At 38.4% G+C, this 21309-nt stretch overlaps 1 pseudogene; it reads left to right on the plus strand.

Moving 5' to 3' along the window:
* The first annotated feature begins 6104 nt into the window (after window positions 1-6104).
* LOC142454657 (large ribosomal subunit protein uL29-like) overlaps window positions 6105-21309 on the plus strand; it is a 36952-nt pseudogene continuing 21747 nt past the window's right edge.

The raw sequence follows: 21309 nt of genomic DNA on the forward strand, positions 1-21309 counted from the left end.
GCAGCGTGGTGTCTCATTCCTGACTGAAGACCTAGGACAGCAAATAGAGCGGATCTCTGACAGTGAAGAGACGACGCAGAGAAAGGGCGTCGCTGCCAGCAGGCAAGAAAGGAGCGCGCACGCCCTCAGTCTTGCTCTTCTGTTTCAACTCGGCTCACGTTTTAGAAAGGGGTGCCTGAGTTAGTGGCCCTGTAACAGAAAGACCACAAGGGCATGGCTTCGTTTGCAGGACCGATGTTTCTTTCCTAGTCATCCAGGAAGCTAGAAGTTCACACTGTGGCTCTAGGGAGAGGCATTTTCTTTTCTGTTTCATGTTTTAGTAGCTGTCAGTCCACAGGCTTTCCGAGTTTGCAGACACATCTACCTCCATTCCATTGGCTAGCAGCTGTCTTCCTCCTGTGTCAATCTGCTCTTTTTATAATTCACAAATGATTAGGTTTAGGAGACACTCTGCACTAAGATGATCTCATTAACCTAACAAAGCAAATCGTCTTCCAAGTGGGATTTTATTCACAGGTATAATACATCCACGGGCATTGGAGTTTATGATTTCAACACATATTTTATGGGGACATAATTCAATCTATAACAAGGTGAAAGGCATTTTCTCCATTTTGGCTTGCCGTTATTCCAACAATGTCTTTAAAAGAATAGAAGTTGAAAAAAAAAAAAGAACAGAAGTTCATTTTGATGTGGTTCAATTAATCTTTTTTCCCCTATCATGTATTATGCTTTTGGTATATTTTATGACTTTATGATCATTTTGCCAATTATTAATATTATTAAGCAGTTTATTTTATATTTTTATTCACTACCTTTTCTTCTTTGAGCTGTCTCCTTATGTCTTTCACCTAGTTTCCTATAGTGTAGTTATTTCTTCTTCAATAATCAAAGTTCATGAAAGTATCCTAAGTACTAACATTTTAAAATTTCTTATTCCAAGGTATGGCTTCCTTTTCACATTTGGAAATTATATTTTGATACGCAAAGATGCTAAATTTTAACATAGTTCATTTATTATTTTTCTCTTTATGGTTTGTGGGGGGTTTTTCACAGGGGTGGGGGAAGGCAGTAATCTAATGTTTATGAACTACTTCTCTATCTCAAGTAAAAAATATATACTTTTCTGTTTTTAAAAATCCAGCTTTGATTTTCACATTTTACTTTTCAGTCTGGTCGGAATATAAATGTTTCATGTTAGAAAGTAGAAAAGCTATTCTTTCCATGTGAATAGCCACTTCACTTCCAGTTCCATCCAGAGGGGAGTCTATTCTTTCCCACTCTATTTTACTTCTGTCATAGAGCATTTGCAGGCAATCTTTTCTGTTCCTGAATTTAATTTTCTATAAATATTCCAAAACTGCTATGGATTTACAATATCTGATAGTGAGAGTTCCCCTACCTGATCCTTTAAAAATATAGCCTTTGATGGTCTTTTTAAACAAGTCATCTTCAAAAGTTTCTGGGGGATGAAATTGCATAGTATTATGTTATTTCTCTCGTCTATTTATTTTCAAATGTTTTATCTGACAATACTTAAACATGTATAGATGAGCTACAAAGTTTTATATGAATTCTATGAGTTTCCTTCATTTCACCAAGGTTCTCCAAATGGGAACTCTCTCTTTCCATGCTTGCTCTCTCTCTCTCCTTCTCTTGCTCTGCGCATAACTCTATGCATGTACACTTGTGTACACACACACACACACACACACACACACCACTTATTTTCTGAACTGCTTGAGACACAAGGCATATTTATCCGGAGACATTTTAATGCTTCTTCCATAAAACATGGGCATTCTATTACACGAGCACAGGTGGGTTTTCAAAATTGAGAAATTAACCTTGAGACAGTGCATTTATTTACTCATTATTTATTTAAAATTAACCGACTCCGGCATTTTTTAATTTTATACTAAAAGGGGAAAAAAACACATTTTCTTGTTCTCTCTGGTAGTCCATATAAGGATGCCTGGTGGCAATGTCAGATAAGCACTGGACCGCTAGCCATAAACTTGGTGGCTCAAATGCATCAGCAGTTTAGAGGGAGAAAGAGGAGCCTGTCGGCTCCTGTAAAGACTGAGTCTCAAAGGCCTGCTATCGGCTCACAATGAGCCAGAACTCACTCAGTGCTGGTGCGTTTGGTTTGGGTTTGCAGACGTTATACTTCTTCCGGCTTGGCAACCTATCTCTTTAGTTGCCATGATCCTTATTATCTTTTAATCTCTATGTACTTTTACAACTTCCTTCAGGAATATTCCACAATTATCAGGGAAAGGGTTTTGTCATGTATGAGTATTTTGTTTACATTATTTCTAATAATTTTATTGCTTTCTTGGCAATATGTCAAATGGATTTTTAAATTTTTTAACTCATGCGTTGCTTACTTTGAATGCATTAAAATGAATTTTTCTCTCTATTACCCTTATATTCTATGATGTTGCTAAATTCATTTTAATTTTTGGTTGTTGTTCTTTAGAATACTAAGGATCTCCTACTTAAAACAAATCATGTTATCTATAAAAAGAGAAGAGTTGTATTAATGATTTGTGCTGTTTAGCTTGCTTTGTTGAAATCGCTGGCTGCTTTAGCACAATCTAAATAAGGGGAGTGAGATCTGGCTTCTTTAAATTATTCACAAACTGAAAAGGTAACTATTGAATATTTGCTTTGAGGAATTGCTCTTATATTATTAATATTCTAAGTTTTAGCCATCAACCAATTTTGCATTTTGGCCATATTTTTCTACTGCAGTGACAGAAATGAACACATCAATAGTGGTTTTGGTGTTAGGGTACCTTCGGGCTAGTTTCTCATCATTGCTTCCTCACGTACAATGGCTCAAAATCCTGCCCAGTCCTGCGCCAGCCTCATGAGCATTTGCATATTGGAGCCCATCGATGCAGCCACTGTGTCCACTTGTCTCCTGCAGGCTCATCCTGTTTTTTCACTGGCCTCCACTTTATCAAGCATGAAGCCTTCTCCCGGGACGTGTGCTTCCTCATAACCTGGCCAAAGCATTCTTTGTTTGTTAGTCAAAGTTTCTAAGGAGAATTTAAGCTGCACTTCTTCCAACACAGTGGTCTGGCGATCCGTGGTACATTTATTATTCTCTGTCAACACCACAGTTCAAATACATCCATTCTTCTTCAGTTTTCTTTACTCGTTGTCTAGCTTTTGTTTGAATATGAGATGATTTAAAATACGATGGCTTGGGTCAGGTATACTTTAGTCCTCAAAGTAACCATTGTGCTCTTTCCACGCTTAAAGATGAGTTGATTCAAGAAAAATGAAATCGTTGACAACTTTGAATGTTCTCTTTAGCATCATGCCACTTGTTGGTCTAGTTGCAAGTAATTCGGTTTTCTACTTGTTGGGTGTAGTTTATTCTGAAGGGTACTTTTTATCTTCAGGGATAAGTACTTCATGTCCTCTTAACTTTCAACAAGCCAGGTTACGCCATCTGCATTTATAGTGAATTCTTCTAATCCTGACGCTGTCTTCTTTTACATATCATTTAGCTTCTTAGGTGATTCAGTAGTATACTGACAGAATATGCTAATTGAAAGCAGGATTTTGAAACGTTAAAGCCAGTTCAGTCATGGTGTAAATAGCAACATTGGACCAGATCTTAATTTTAAAATTTGGATGAAGTGAAACAACAATAACAACAACAACCAATATGATGGAAGCGCTATGTGTCAGTCTGGGTAGACTAGAGAAACAAATTCATATGCATGCATATGTGTATAAGGCAGAGGTTTATATACAAGAGCAATTGAATATTGAGACAATGTCCCAGCCCAGTCCAGATCAAGTCGTTAAGTCCAATATTAGCCTTTACACCCAATACCAATCCGTAAAGTCCTCTTCAGACTCACAGAATGCATGCAAGGAGGTCAAATGCAGGAAGAACACAGGCCAGTGGGTTGTAGGTTTTGTGGATCCAGTGACATGTATACACATCTCAGTGTTGGCAGGGGTCTCTACATAGCTTCTCCAGTCCAGAGGTCCGGCTCCGGAGGTCTGGCTACATCAGGGTAGGTCCATGTGGCTTCTCCACTTCTCAGGGTGTAGCACCATGTGTCTTGTCAGTAGAGCATGTCTCAGGGAGTGAGCAGAGAGAGAGAAGGTATCTCTTGCCTCTCAGGAGGAAAACTACAGGAATTCTGAGAATTCTCAGGAGAGTGCCATGCCTACACAGAGACTTCATTGGTTATACCTTGATTGACAGGCCAGTCTCCACCCCTTCACTTTTAATCCTTTCAATTGACACCAGATTATGGATCTACCACACTCTGGAATGGCAGAATCAAAAGAGTTGTTGTGAGACCTTTCAGGAGGCTTCAGCGGGAGCTTTTCTTGTTTTCAAGATGATGGACAGTGATCCACAGTCAAAGCATTGCTGTGGGCCACCATCTTTGAGTTGGGCACCCTTGATACTGACTCCATCTATTTAAAGATCTGGTTGCTATTCAGTGGACATGCTGCCCTTGTTTGCTAAGAAGGAAGTTAAATTTCTAGCACAGGGTTGACTAGTAATCTTTCCCTTCCTGGTTATTGTTCCATGTCATCACATTTTACAAATTTGAGTCCATTTCAGTTTATTTTCTTTCATTATGCCTGAGCCAAGAAGAACTCATTCAAAGTCCTGGGTTAAAGGTCATAATCTTGACAGACAGCTTTCCCGGTTTTAAATTATGCAGTATCACTTTGTGCTGTTCAAATGATTGGCCTTTGATCTATTGTTCACACTAATTTTTTTTTCTTGAGCATCATCATGTGTCCTGGAATTGTTGTTATCCATGATTTGCTATGATCCCCATAGTCAAATGCTTTTGCACATCAGTGAAATACACAGGTAAATATCTTCCTGATATTCTCTGATTACAGCAAAGACCCATTTGATGTCAGCAGTGAAATGCCTCATTCCACATCCTTCCCTGAATCCAGTTTTCTGTCATTCTTTAGTTAACCATACTTTGCTGACTTCTGCAGTTTGATATTGATCAAAGATGAAACTAAGATGCAATATCTGGTGATTGGAATATGAACCTTGGAAACAATGAAGAAAGATCAGCAGCTGGTGATACAGCCTTGGTGATAGAAGCAACATGAGATATCACATGATAGAATTTTCAACTCAATAATTTATTGAGAATATCTTTTTTCATCTTCAGAAATAATGAGCAATCATGTGGCCTTTTTTTAGCATTAGATTTTCAGTATCTGACAATGCTTAGATTCTGTTAATCAGGATTTCAGTAGCTAATTACTCAGACACGAATATTATATCCCTTCTTCGAAGCCTATTCCAAAAGCTCTGCTAACACCTGCTCACTTTGGGTGACCCACTGGCATTTGAAATACCAAGGACAGAGCATCCGGCACCACAGCAACATGGAAGGCACCACAACACAACAAATGGAGAGACAAGATAACAAAAACCCCATGAAAAGAAGGGGAACACTATCGGAGATGGCGCCAGCAGATGAACCCCCCAGGTTGGAGGGCGCTCAGTAGATGCACGAGGAAGAGCTGCGTCGACCATAATGACCAGGATGGAGTAAGACCTGCATGTAATGCCTTTAGGACCTTCATTTGCTGATGGAACATGGCTCAGAATGAGTAGCTATGGCTGCAAACATCAACTAATAATGGGAAGGTCCAAATTCTGTACAAAGTATGAATCTAGGGAAACTAGAAGCTGTAAAAATTAAAATGGAACCCATAAAATTGACATTTTAGTCATTAATGGCTAAACTGGACAGACATTTGCAATTGGAATAAAAAAATCATACTGTTTACCATGCTGGAACTGATAGAATCAAGAAGAATGGCATTGCATTCTTAGTCAAAAAGACATTTCCGTTCAGCGCTGTATGTGATAGCATTATCTCTGACCACATTCAAGGAAATCCAATCTATACGGCTATTATGCAATGTCTGCACCAAACCCAAAAGCTAGCAGGGAAGAAATTGAGGAATTTTACCAACATCTCCACTCTGAAACCGATCAGACATGCAATCAAGAAGCAGTGAAAATTATTGGAGATCAGAATGCAAAAGTTGGAAACAAAGAAGGAACAGTAGTTGGAAATATGGCCTTGGTGATTGAAATGAACCTGGAGATGGAATTTTACAAGATCAAGGACTTCTTGATCGCCAATGCATTTTCCCCCCACAACATAAAAGGCTTCTGCAGTGAAACACAGAGAAATCAAACTGACCAGACCTGTAGGAAGAGACCCTGGAGAAGCTGAATATCAGCAGTTCAAACCAGGCCAAGAGATGACTGTGGAACAGACCATCAATTGTTCATGTGTAAGTTCAGAAAAAAAAGCTGAAGATGAATAAAACAAGTCTACAAAAGCTAACATATGATCGCGAGCCTATCCCACGTAAACTTTCAGAACATCTGAAGAGGATCTATTCTGCACGGAACACTAATTAAAGAAGGCCTGATGAGCTTTGGTATGACGTTACGACCATGATATATATGAAGAGCGTGAAAGGTCATTAAAACGACAGGAAAGAAGGGAAAGATCAGTGTGGATGTCAGAGGCCAGAAGAAACTCTGAAACTCACTGTAAATTTCAGAGGAGCAAAGGCATATGGGGGAAATGATGAAATCAAAGAGCTGCGCAGAAAATTTAAAAACACAGCTCAAGAAGACAAAGTAAAATAGTATAATGACATGTGCAAAGACGTAGAGTTAGAAAACCAAAAAGAAGAGCATGCTCAGCATGTCTGAAGCTGAAAGAACTTAAGGAAAATGTCCAGCCTCAAGTTACAACATTGAAAAGGTTCTACGGGCAAAAGATGGAAGGATGCATGAAGCACCAAGAGAAGGTGAAGGCTGAGTCGCTGTACCAAAAAGAACTCATCTACAGTCAGCCACGTCTGGAGGTGGCACATGAGAAAGACCCAAGAGTAGCGAAAGAAGAATTTCAAGCTGAACTGAAAGCTTCAGCCAAAATCAAGACTCCAGGAGTTGATGGGATAATAATTGAAATGTAGCAGCAAGCTGAGGGACCACTACAAATACTCACTTGTCTGTGTCCGGAAATTTTGAGGACATCTACTTGGCCCACTGAGTGTAAGGGATCTATATTTGTACCCATTCCCCAAAAAGGGTCAGCCAAAAGAATGTTCAAATTATAGAACAATATCATTAATCTCAAATCTTCTGCTGAAGACCTTCAAAAGTGGTTGCAGCAGTACACTGAGAGGGAGCTTCCAGAATCCAAGCTGGAGTGGAACGGGACTGCAACAGGGGACATCATAGCTGATGTCAGATGGATCTTGGCTGACAGCAGAGAATACCAGAAAGATACTTACTTGTACTTTATCGACTATGCCAAGGTATATGACTGCGTGGATCCTAACAAAAGAGCCTTCAGAAAAATGACAATTCGGTAACACTACATTCTGCTCATGCAGAAACTATGTGATCAAGAGGCAGTTGTGGAAACCTAAGGGTTATAGTGCATGGTATAAAATCAGGAAAGGTGGGCTACAGAGTTGTGTCCTCTGACCACACTTAATCATTCTTGCACTGAGCAAATCATCAGAGGAGGAAGGCTTGTTAAAACATGCCATAAACTGATGACTCACCTGGCTTGCTGAAAGTGAGGAGGACTTGAAGCACTTGCTGATGCAGACCCAGGACTGCCCTCAGTGTGGAGGACACCCTCACAACCGGACCAGTGGGTAACATCATGGTAAACACACAAAAGTTCAAAACGGTCGAGGGTTTTGTCTTGGTTTGATGCACAACCGGTGCTTGTGGAAACTGCAGTCAGCGAGCAAATGACACATTGCATTGCATCAATCTACTGCACAGACTTTTCAAAGTGTTGAAAGGCAGGGGGTTCTCTTGAGTGCTAAGGTCTGCATGACAGAGCCATGATATTTTCAAACGGCTCATACGTGTGCAAAAGTTGGACCTAGAATAAGGAAGACTGAAGAAGAACCCATACACTTGAATTATAGTGCTGGCAAAGAATATTAAAAATGCCATGAACTGCCAAAAAAACAAACAAATCCATCTTGGAAGCAAAACAGCTAGAATGCTTCTTGGAGGTAAGAATGTGGAGGCTTGGGCTCACCCTCTTTGGACATTTTTCATGGGAAACCTGTCCCTAGAAGACGTCATGCTTGGTAAAGTAAAGGAGCAATGAAAGAGACGGAGACCTTCAACAAGATGTATTGACGCCATAGGCTCATCAGTGACGGGCTCAAAGAAAAGAACAATTATAAGAAAGACACAAGACCTATTTCATCTGTTGTGCATAAGGGGGGTTGCCGGGAGTAGGAACCAAATCATCTGCACCTGACAACAACAATAACACACATGTGGACACATGGAGGGAAAAAAAATAGAAATCCAATTGATTGCATCTCTAGAAAGAGATAAGGTGGAAACTCAATATCCTCAGCCAGATCAGGCCAGGGACACCCATGGAAAAGACCATTAAATGCTCGTATGCCAATTCAAGATGAAGAAAATGCGAACAAATCTATGAGTCAAAATAGGGACTTGGCTACCAACCACCTGAATTTAGAGACCATCTTTTTTTTAAAACGTTTTATTAGGGGCTCATACAACTCTTATCACAATCCATACATATACATACATCTATTGTATAAAGCACATCCATACATTCCCTGCCCCAATCATTCTCAAAGCATTTGCTCTCCACTTAAGCCCTTTGAATCAGGTCCTCTTTTTTTCCCCCTCCCTCCCTGCTCCACCCTCCCTCATGTGCCCTTGGTAATTTATACCTCGTTATTTTGTCATATCTTGCCCTATCCGGAGTCTCCCTTCCCCCCCTTCTCTGCCGTCCCTCTCCCAGGGAAGAGGTCACATATGGATCCTTGTAATCAGTTCCCCCTTTCCAACCCACTCGCCCTCCACTCTCCCAGCATCGTCCCTCACACCCTTGGTCCTGAAGGTATCATCTACCCTGGATTCCCTGTGCCTCCAGCTCCCATATGTACCAGTGTACAGCCTCTGCCCTATCCAGCCCTGCAAGGTAGAATTCGGATCATGGTAGTTGGGGGGAGGAAGCATCCAGGATCTGGGGGGAAGCTGTGTTCTTCATCGATACTACCTCACACCCTAATTATCCCATCTCCTCTCCTAAACACCTCTATGAGGGGATTACAGACCATCTTAAGAATCAGTTTGACTCACTGAACACTAATGATTGAAGATCAGAAGAATTGAAAGATGACATCACACGTGAAGAAAATACCATTAGAAAGACAGAAAGAAAAGATAAAGAAGTATTGAGATGAGACTCTGAAGTTTGTTTTTGAATGAGCTAAATATACAAGATACCATGTAAATATTCTCCTTTGTTCTATTAATATAGTGAAGTAGATGATTGATTTTAAATACTAATATAATACTGCATTAACATGATATATCTAAAATACTGCATTAGAATTTTTAGATATTACTAATTCTACTTTCCAATATTTTGTGAAAAAAATTATTAAATACTTTTATTAGGGGCTATACATCTCCCATCACAATCCATACATTCATCCATTGTGTCATGCACATTTGTACATATGCTGCCATCATCATTTTCAAAACATTTTCTTTCTTTGTGTCCTTGATATCAGCTTCTCAGTTTCCCCCTCTCTCACTCCCCCTCTCTCCTTCATGAACCCTAGATAAGTTATAGATTATTATTTTCATATCTTACATCATCTTCTGTCATCCTTCACCCACTTTTCTGTTGTTTGTCCCCCTGGGAAGGGGTTATATGTTGATCCTTGTGATCAATTTCTTTTGTATGTTTTAGAAGACACATTAGTATAGTTTCATTTATTCCTTATAATATCTTTCCCAGTTTTATTATTAATATAATGTATAATGATGATCTTAATATATTTAACTGTGATGTATTTTTCTTCTCCATTCTAGAAGAGTATGGTTATAATTGTATTTTTTAAAATAATGTTGAGAATCCACTAGTGAAGCAAATGTTAGAAGTTTTCCTTTGTGTGAACATTTTAAACAATGTATTCTGCTTACATGACACAATAGTCAGGGAATCTACCTGTCCCTGGAGACCCTGGGTGAGTCAAAAGGTTAACAAGCTTGGCTGCTAGCCAAAAGGGTGTTGGTGAAATTCCACCTTTCTGTTTGGGCTGAGTTTGCTTTGTGCTTGTCATATTTTATTTTTAACTTTAAACCCTTGATTTTAGATATATTTTGGACTTGTTTCTGTTTGTTTAAATACGATCATTAGTACTTCAGGCTATGTACATTTCTGCTAAGTGCAATCTTACCCAATTCCCATGAACACTGATAGTTTACATCTTGTTATCATTCAGGTTGAAATCCGTGTGTGTGTGTGTGCGTGGCTTGTTTCTTGACTCACGGGTCAGCAAAGTGTGTTGTTTTATTTTGAAAAATATATTTGAGAGATTTCAAATTATTTTATGGAAATCCATGTCTAATTTATGCATGCTTTGCAGAAGAAAATATAGTGAGCATTGTCTTACGGCCAAGATCGACAGCTGAATGACTGTAACCTATGTGTGTCCTTGGGGGAGGAGGGGGAAAGTACATCTTTGAGTTGTAGTGTGTTCTCTTCTACATCTATCAGTTAGATCAAGGTCATTGGTAGTTTGCCAAAGTGTGAAAATTTTATTTCACTTTGGCTGGTTACCTTTTCTCCCAGTTTGTGAGAGTGAGGTGTTACAATACTTATTACATTGTTCATTTGTTCACATACCCTTGAGCATCATTTATATTATAGAACCTTATGCGTTAAATTTCTATACATTATAAATTACACAAGACAATAGTGTAATTTTTGCTTTAAATAACCATATATAACTTAAAAGAGACTAGGAGAAATTTTTTTTTATCCATATACTCACGATTTCTGAAGTTTATGATTCATTCCTAGATATCTTAGTTTCCCTCTGATACAAGCAGCCCAAAACTTCCTCTAGCATTTCTTTTAGTGTGGGATCTATGACAACACATTGTCTTGTTTCTTCTGAAACCAAAATGTTGTGTTATCATTTCATCTCCATACGAGGAGCACGTTTTCCTCAATATAGAATTCTGGATTGGTAGATTTCTTTAGAAAGCTATTATTCTACTATCATCTAGTTCCCATTATTTTAATGAAATGTCCTCACCCATCGTGAAATTGTTCCACTGCATGTTATGTGCTCTCTGTATTGTCTGATTAATACCAGGGTTTTCTCTCAGGTTGTAGTTTTGGTAATGACTTACCCTGGTTTTTTTCCTTTAATTTTCAAAATCCTCTTTGAGTTTTTATAAGGTTCTTATTTATGTGACTTTATATCTTTTACCAAATTGAAGAATTGCTCACCATTAGTTTCTCAATATTTTATCCTATTGTCTTTTCTTCTACACTTTCAAATTTTCACATGCTAGAGTTTTGAAACTGCTTCACAAGTCCTTGGAGTACTGTTGATATTTGTTTTGTGGTGGGTATACACACACACACACATATTTGCCAATTCAACAACTTCCAAATTTTAAAATTTGGTGGCATTTATTTTATCTTGAGCCACCATCATCGTATTCTTTTTCTAAGATAATCTACTGTTGTTAATATAAACTCAAAAACCCTCTAACAAAACCTCACTTGCCCCTCCAGCTCATCCCCAGAAACTCTTTTTCATTTCTTGACATTTGCTTATTGGGTAACCTTTTTACTTTTTTCCTATATATTCACTTATTTTATATTATTGACTTTTTATTTTAAAATTTCATTTACTATATCACCTATTTTTATTTTTAGACATTTAAAATTTTATTACTCCTAAGTATAACTTAATTACCAAACTGAAACCTGTGGAGATTGCTTTAACGTCATTTTCGATACCTAGGTAATTTCTAGCTTAAATATCTATATTATTTCTGTTTTGTCTTTTGTAGCTTGCCTTTCTTTGGAACTAGGTATGTTGTCTGGTTCTTTTGGAAGTATTTCTGTCCAGAAAGTCTGTGAGCTTTCTATCAGAAGTTTGTTATTTCTGTCCTGCAAGACACAAACTGTCCACTCTCGGGACAAATCCAAAACAACAAGGACCTCATACCATTCAAGTCACTAAGTTTGTAGCTCCGTCAAAAATCTACACGCCATTGTTCATTCTCCAGAACCTCCAGTTGGATTTGTGTGTGTGTGTGTGTGTGAGTTTCAGATTTCAAACCCTTTATTTGTAGGAAAATTAGTTTACTAGACATCTACTTTTCCAATCCAGAATAGCTAAGTGTCTTTATTTGCTAGATATAATTTCTTTAGAATAAAGATCTCAGAACCCTTAACTCTACCTCCTGAACTCCTGATATATGTCACTAAATCATATACTTTAATTACCCACATTTTAGGGCAATGAATGTTATTATTTTAGTATATAACTAACATTAACATAAAGTTGTCTTTATATTTAGACGTGTCTGGGTCTTGGACTCCTTCCTATACTTCTAAACTTCTGAGATTTTCCAACAGCTTAAAAAAATTCTTGAGTATTAGTATATGTACAAATTCTTTCACACATTGTCTGAAAATGGTTTCTTTTCCCTCTTATTCTTAAAGAATATTTTTATCAAACTTAGAATTCAAAACCAGCTATTATTGAGAAGATAACTTGCATGTCTCCAAGCCTTCTTTTTTTCTGTTAAAAATCCAGTTATCAATCTGTTGTTCCTTTGAGAATAATGTATTATTATTATGCTTCTGGCTGATATTAAGATTTCCTCACTGAATTTAGGTTCTAAGTAGTTTTATTAGAATGGCTGTTTTATGATGATGACATGATTTCCTTTTTAAATGTCCTACTTTGAGTGTCAAGAAGGCACCCCAGCCTAGTCCACAAGTCCATGGCTCAATGCTAGCAGGAGCCCTCTGTGGACTCATGTTGCTGCAGCCCGATGATGCAGAAAGGTAAAGGAGGAACCCGGAAACTCACAGACCAATGGGTGCAGAGTCATGTGGCCCCAAGGTCAGTGGAAACATGTCATGTCAGTGCACCAACAGTTCTCAGGGTCAAGGGGCCCACAGGAGGCTACCCTTAAAGACAAACAGAGTCTCAGCCAGCAGGAAGGCAAAAAGAACAGAAAGAGGGAAGACGGGTCCCCATTCTCTCTTATCAAAAGACCGTACCTCCCTAGAAGCATCATCAGGCTGGACTCTGCTCTTACACAAATACAATTTGGCATAAAATCTAACTGCCAAATATGTCTTTCCTTAATTTTAGAAAATTCTAGATTATTATCTTTTCAAATATTTTCTTCTGGTTTATTTTCCCTTTTATTCTAAGATAATCTGTTTGACCTCTTTTTTCTTATACTTTTGTAATTTTTTTCTTATTTTATTCTGGTGGATTCATTTCTTACCTATCAATTCCAGTTCATTAATTCTTTCTTTGACTATTGTACTTTTAATTGCATCAATTTAGCTCCTAATTTCATTATTTATAATATTCAATTATAAAATGTACATGGGGTTCTTTTGCAATTTTCAGTTCCCATTTTCAATTCCAATCTAAAAATCCATGGGCTTAATAAAACTTTCATTAAATGACTTATAATGACCCACTGTCAGTTTCCAAGACTGTATCTGTTTATAATAATGGAAAGGCCGGTCTTTCTCCTGTGGAATCAGTGCTTTTGAACTGCAGACCATGCGCCAGCCGTCCAGTTTGTAACCACTGCACCAACAGAGCTCCTTGGACTTAATCAACATACCTAATTTAAATAAGTATTCTTGGAGGAAGTACAACCAGAAAGCTCCTTAGACAGTGACTTTCAACCTTCCTAGCGCTGTGGCCCTTTATACAGTGTGGTGGTGACCCCCAACCATAAAAATTATTTTCATTGCTACTTCACAACTGGAATTTTGCTACTGATATGATTCGAAGTGACCCCTGTGAAAGGGTTGTTCGACCCTAAAGGGGCCGCAATCCACAGGTTGAAACCACTTCCTCAGAGGAAAGGAAGATGAAACTGTCACAGATGGTGCCTTGGGAATGTTGTGAGGATAGACCAAATGTGTCAGACTGGAGGCCCTTGGGCCACATGTGGCCTCCAAGGTAATCTTTTGTGGCCCTCAATGCTCTGAAATAAAATAAAAATAGAAAAAATTGGTATGAAGAAAATAGCACTTAGGGGAGATCAAGGAAACACCGTACACACAATTCCCTCATTAATCCTTTAACTACTGAAGACAAGTGTACACGTGGCCCAGTGCCTTTCCTGGGGGGCTGTGGGCGTGTATAAACACGCTGACTCAGTTCCGGCGACATTTGGAAGCGATATGTTCTGCCACTCTCAGTGTCACGTCATGTAAACAGATCCCAACAGCGAAAAGGTTAGAAAGAGCCCTCTGGGTTGTGCTGTTATGAATTATACCTAGCGGCAGCACTAGCTGACATTTTCAGAGGGAAGCCATTACGATTGTGCGTCACGTTGGTCAGCCGTCCAACATTGTGTGTTATTTATTAGTTACTTTGTTATAATTTCCGGTCACAACATAAGAGGTAAGTGAAAACTAGTAGGAGGAAAGCACTGGCAAGTTTTGGGTAAAAAAGGATAATTTTAGTGTTATAAATACATTAAATAAAGTAACTGTTTAAATAAAAGCAATTATGCAGTGTTTTAATTATCCTATCCCTATCCCTGAATCCTCACTTCAAAAGATAAACTTAACAAAATTTGTAAATGTGATGTGGCCCGCGGGAAATCTTGCCTGCTGAGTTTGACACCCGTGGGATTGACTAATCCTTGGAAAAGGACTTCATCTTGTTAAAGTAAAAGGACAACGAAAAAGACCATCGACAAGGCGGCTCCACACGTGGCTGTAAGAAAGGGCTCACATGGAAGGGTCACTGCGAGGATGGCACAGGACCAGGCAGTGTTCGGGTCTATGAAGCTGAACCTGCGCTATGACACCTACCAACAATTTCCATGACGTCTTTGTTAACTTCAGTGTCTGGAGTCCCCGCGGCTCCGTTTCTAAAGTTGACTTTATTAGTAATATTATTTATCTCAGTTTTTTACTTAATGATTAATATTTTCATGTTAATATTATAGTTCTAAAATCATTTGCAGGTGTAGTTGGAATGCCAGAATGAGGCGATCATTTTCCCAGAAGCATGGAGGCCTTTGCCTTACCTTGCCTGGTGTTATTCAAAACTTATAAATGCAAAATAGATCTACAACACTGCAAGAGACATTTTTCTCGTTTGGTTTTTTATTCAGCCCGTCGAGGGTCCAGCTAATCATAAGGAATGCTTATCAGAACTTACTTCGGAAGGTCCAGAATTCCAAGACGCTTGTCCTTAGCCTGATTAGGCTGTCATATGGGCATTGGTTCCCTGCCTTTCTGCTGCCCCTATGTTGCGGTTGTTTAACTTTTCATTTGATCTCAAGGGGAGACATGGAGAGATCGACCTAGCTTGTCATTATTAGAAACAGGAATCTAAAGTTGAATAATTTAAAATGTTTTATAAGAAGACACCAAACTATTTAGTTATAGGATTAGGATTTACTTTATCAATTCCAGGATATTATGGAACCAATAAATATTACCTATTATCATAAAAGTAATCAAATGTCTGTACTTGAATATAATTTTTTTAATTTGGTAAATATATTCTAGTTATTATTCCAATAAGGGAGGTTAGGTTTCAAAAGCATTGTTTTGAAACACTACAGTGTACTTTTGATATACATGTAGTATGACTTTCCCATTGTATCTCACATTTAAAATTAAAGTCCCTGGACATAATCATTACTAGATATTCTAGTAGTTGGCTTTCTACCCCCTTCCTTTCTTTTGTATTTACTTAGAAAAGTCAGAAAAAATATATTGTATTTTATACCTTTGTTATTAATTTCCACTTTTATCATTATTCTGGTTATCATATTTCTTTGGTGTTTAATTGGACTATTTTCTACTTTATTTGCTTGGTTCATATGCTTTTATAGTTCTTCAATTTATAACAATGTTTTTAATGGCAAAAATTTGTCAAGCAGTGTTTCTCTGGCTACATCATTATTTTAATTACTAGATAATCTATAATTATTGGTTTGTTTGATTCATTCCTTAATCCAAGTGTGACTGAAGGTAAACATTTTTCAGTTTTTGAAGTGCAACTAAATCATACAAATGAGTTAAAATATTTGAGGAACAGTGTTCTTCAGATGTGATCCTCATGAAATGTAAGGATGTTCCCTGAAAATGAGATCTCAAATTATTTTCGGACAAACAAATGCCATTTTGGTTAGAGGGCCAAATATTTTGTCCAACCTTTCACCCTCAAGGATTAATTTTAAAATATTTCCTCAGTATTAAATTGTAACTTATTTTTTCCCTAATAAATAAAAAGCATTTATTTAAATTATCTCCACTAACATGGTCTCCAGTGGTGCCTGCCTTCTGTTTTTCTACTCCCGGCACAGTCGTCTACCCATAAATGTACTCCGGATTCATTGATTTGCTGCCAATGAACAGAAGAACAGACATCGCTTGTGAGATTAGGCGTTCCAAAAGAGCTGCGGCTTTTACCTCTGGGGCTCGCACTTGCTCTCTTGCTGGGCTCATTCTTGGGAGGACAGCAGCTATGTCATGAAGGAGTTTGAAAGTGCATCTGAGACCCACCAAGAGCCACATTTGTGAAATCAGTGGTGAATTCTTCGACAGTTGAAGCTGAAAACAGCTGCAGGTTTGGCCAATGCCTGGACTACAACTTTCAAACACCCACAGATCCAGAAGAACTCAACTGAACTCCTCTCAGATACCTATCAGTAGAATAATAAATGTTTGTTGCTGCAAGCCACTGCGTTTTTGATTAATCTGTTTGGCAGAAACAGTTGACTAGCATAACTTTCCCTTTAGTTTTAATCAATATCAAGTAATACAGGAAAATCTCAAGTTGGAAAGCGATGTATGTCGGGTCAGGGAGAGAGTGTGGTCAACTCAAGTATGATTAAAACAAAATTATGACCATGTCTCAATTGCCAATATGGAGGGAAACAAAACTTATTTGCCTAGGGGAGGGAATTACACGCCTGGCTACTGATCCTAGTGATCAGGAAGAAAGGAACCCAAGCTTAGAACTAACCTAATGCCACCCAGTCCATTTTGACCCATAAAAATCCAATTGGATGGAACAGAATTGCTCTCTGGGGTTTCTACTGATGGAAAAGCCTCATCTTTCTCCCCCAGAAGAGATCGTGTGCTTGAACCACCAACCTTTTGATTAGCAGGCCAATATTGAACCTTTTGTGCCATCAGGGAACCTGAGCTTGGTACCAGAGGAGACGGATTAAGTGTATAGTCTAAAACCCTCCAAGCAGCTGCTCCACATGGAGATTAGACCATGGCCATGGTATGATCTTTGCAGTTCGCAACCTCACACAATCATCCTCAGTTTAATTATAGATTTTTCTGAATAATATCTTGAAGGCAGTTGAGCATCAGGTGCAGGGCAGCGCCCCATACTCCAATGTTTTATTCTTGAATGCACTTAGCCCAAAGGATTGTGGTTTTAATTGAAGGCAAATGCTAAGATTTTTTTTAGCGAAGTATACTTAATTTAAATCACGTAGAAATGTTATGCTCTATCCAATCCTTTAGGGAGAATCCTCAAGAAAATTACATTTCCTGCTGTGTGCTTTATTTCTCTCATGATATGAAAGATGGGACTTTTCCTTCTGGAGTGTTATCTCCGACATCTAGTTTGGAAAGTGATGAACGTGCAGCTTCAGGAAGGCCTAGCCTTTGTCGCAGGAGACATCCATGGACAGACTGTGCCTGGATGTCCATACTCGTGCACTCCATCAGGGCCATAGTTTCCTGTGAAAATATGGATTGGGTCCTGTCATGTGACTTGTAGAGAGTGGGTTATCTTCTTTCAAAATCGCTTTGCTAACCATCAGTCATCATTGGTGGAAACATCTTTTCTTCTTCCTGCCCCATCTTGTCTAATAATTCAACAAGCATTCTTTCTCGATCATATTTTTGTTGTCTTTTCTCTGCTTGTTCTTCTTTCCTCCGATTTTTCATTTTACTATTGCTGCTCCAATTTCTAATGTCCTTTGAAAAATCGACATAAAGCGTCTTCCCTCTTTCTTCACTGTTTTCACTTGTCCGATCTGGAAATCTGAAGCCGAACGCAAACACCCAGAAAGCAAAAAACCATGATTCTCACTCAGAGGGACAAAGTTCAACTGTCCCACAGGGTTTCTAAAGCTGCCATCTCTTTCTCCCCCAGAGCAGCTGGTGGTATTGAACCACTGACCCTTCTGTGAGCATCCAAGTACTTACCTACTGAGCCACAAAGGCTCCAAATTTGACACAGAAATTTATATTTCCACTGCAAAAAGGCTGCCAACACATATCTTCCAATGTATGACTATAAATATCAGTCATTTGTGGAAACATTGTTTAGGTAAGTTGCTCTCACAAGCAGTACAGATAATGGATAATATCTCAGTTTTTGGAAACATTATTTAGCCTTCTGACTCGGCTAATTAACTATGTGGCATTGGAGAAAGTTTTATCGTTTCTCTGAACATGATTTTCCTTATTTATTAAACAGTATTTATATAGGAAATTGCTTTGAGCTTTAAAAATAATAATGAATGTTAAGTACTTTAAAATATCTTTGATACATAATGAATGTTTTCCTTGCCCCGAAACATTGGTTTGCTAACTATGCTGTCATATTATAGACCTTCCATATAATAGTAAAATAGCTATTTTCTCCATTATTAAATAAACAAGAAGGGCATTTATCCTGCACAGCAGCCATATTTGGGAAATTATATGACCTTTGTAATGGAGTTTACTTCAAATATCTTTAGTGTTTGTGGATACTTCTTGGCTAAATAATAATATGATAATCACTTTTTATTGTGCTTATCAAATAACAATATGTTGAGAAGGAATTCCTGAATGGAGCAAACAGTACATGCTAAAGCTACTAATTAAAAGGTTGTTGATTCAAATCCACAAAGAAGCATCTTGGAAGAAAGACTTGGTGGATGCTCTACTTCTGAATGATCACACACCCATGGAACATCATACTATGGTCAAGTGAAATGTCTTAATGTGACTTTTTCTCCAGGTCTCTGTACTCCCACCAAATGTTTCAGCAGGACCGTGCAAATAGGTGTATGGAATACTAATAGAAAGGATTAGTCAGATTTGGCTGCTACTTGCTTGTGTATAAGGTGGTCATCCCAGAATAGAGGGTTCTCAGGGACGTCAAGGAGAAAGAACCACCAGTGGATCACGTTTGAGATCCCTGCCTGAAGTGGCGAAGGCCAAGATCAGAGGCACTAGAGACCACAGCACACCTGAGACCAAAGGGACTCATGCTGCAGCAGAGCGGAAGGGCTGCACACCTGGTACTTGGGACCGTGAGGCAGTAAAGTAGAGCGGCACACAGGCCCTTGCCCATAGAGGGAGAAATCAAGGGGCCATGTGGTTGAGGGGTGGTGAGCCAGAAAAGCTTGGCAGTTGACAGAGGAGAGATATTGCTGGGGATCAATGATTGTGTCCTTTGTGTTTTCTGATCCCAACTTCTAGTAGTCTGCTAACATATTAATAAATTCCTATAATCATGAGTGTTGTCTGTGATCTTTGTGTGGCCACTGCAGTGAATGAATTATGAAACCCAGCGGGAAGAATGATTGTTTTGGAATAAAGAAAGACGGAGGGTGAAGGCACGCCTGACTTCTGCCTTGTGGTAATTGGCCTTTGCCTGGTTCGGAGTTGGATTCTCCTCTCCCTTAGGCAGTGGGAAGAGCCCCACACTGTTTTTCTCACCTACAAAATATGGTTCTACCTTGGGATCACCATAAATTGGAATTGGCTAGATAGTAACTTTTGAAATGTATTATCCTGGAATTGTACAGACAGGATTACCAAGTTATAGAATTTGAAAACTGCAAGCAATCTTGGATAGTTTTTGATGCACCCTTAATTTTGAAGATGAAGAAGAGAGCTAAACTTATAAAAATGCCGTTCTCCCAGATTCCACTCTTAGCACTAGTTCCCCTTCATCAATATGTGGGATAAAATCACCTCCAGGGAATCTTGGAGTCAAGTAGATCTCTGCAACTAGTTTTTCAACACAAAATATTTGAAGAATTTGAGAAAGGAATTTCCCTTACAGAAAAATCTTTGCAGATTAATTGCTTTTTTGCTGAGCCCGAGCATCTTTTCCCAGAACTGTCTATACACCTGCCTCTGAGCCTGCTTCTCCTTGTGTGTAGGACACTCACTAGTCCTTGGAGGGAAGAATGGATTTTCTATTTAAATTCATTCAAGCACATTCAATCAAAGTGCATTAGAGGTAATAAGTGCACTTACTGAGCAAAATCCCCAAAGTGTACAGCTTTCTCGCGGCCACTATGTTAAGTCTTTTGGCAAAATGTTTTTGTTTTGTTTTCCATTTCAAAAGCATTATAAAGAGAAAAATAAATCTTCTTCATTACAGATTCCACTAAAATGTTCTGAATACCAACTAGATCTTAAGGACTTGAGAAGGCACTTTCACGTACATCATCTTAATTACTCCCACACCTTTGAAGGGTCAGTGAAATCTATGTGTTACTAACAATAAGACAAAAGTATACACAATTAGGTTACCTATCTGCATTCACAGATATAAACGATAGCCCACATTCCAACCTGTTTCCATTCCAATGCGTTACACTGTAATTCCCTCTGAATTCTCTTGGGCTTGAGTCATTTCATTGTTTATGTATTTGAGCCTAAAAGGCAATAGTAAGTAATATTCAACAAAATGAATTTAAATAAAACACAAACCTATGATTTGGCAAAATGCTTTAAATCAGAGGTTCTCAACCTGTGGGTTGCAACCCTTTGGAGGTCGAATGACCCTTTCACAGAGGTCGCCCGATTCATAATAGTAGAAAAATGACAGTGATGAAGTAGCAAGAAAAATAATTTTATGGTTGGGGGATCACCACAACATGAGGAATTATATTAGGTCACGGCATTAGGAAGGTTGAAACCCGCTGCTTTAAATAAATTCACTTATTGATACTTACTCAAAACCCTAACTACATAAAGTTCTAACCATAGTGTCCGCTTACTTTTACTCTCATTTTAGTACATTAAAAGCACCACTGTGTCTTTCCACATGCTTTATGCATTTTTATAATTGTATAATATTTCATTATTATGACAATAGCTCATTCTGTACTCTACTAATAATACAATAAGCAATGTAATGCACATGGTTGTATTTTCCTTATGTTAGACAATT

The sequence above is a fragment of the Tenrec ecaudatus genome, chromosome 8 (genome assembly GCF_050624435.1).
Source record: "Tenrec ecaudatus isolate mTenEca1 chromosome 8, mTenEca1.hap1, whole genome shotgun sequence".
Taxonomy (NCBI): domain Eukaryota; kingdom Metazoa; phylum Chordata; class Mammalia; order Afrosoricida; family Tenrecidae; genus Tenrec; species Tenrec ecaudatus.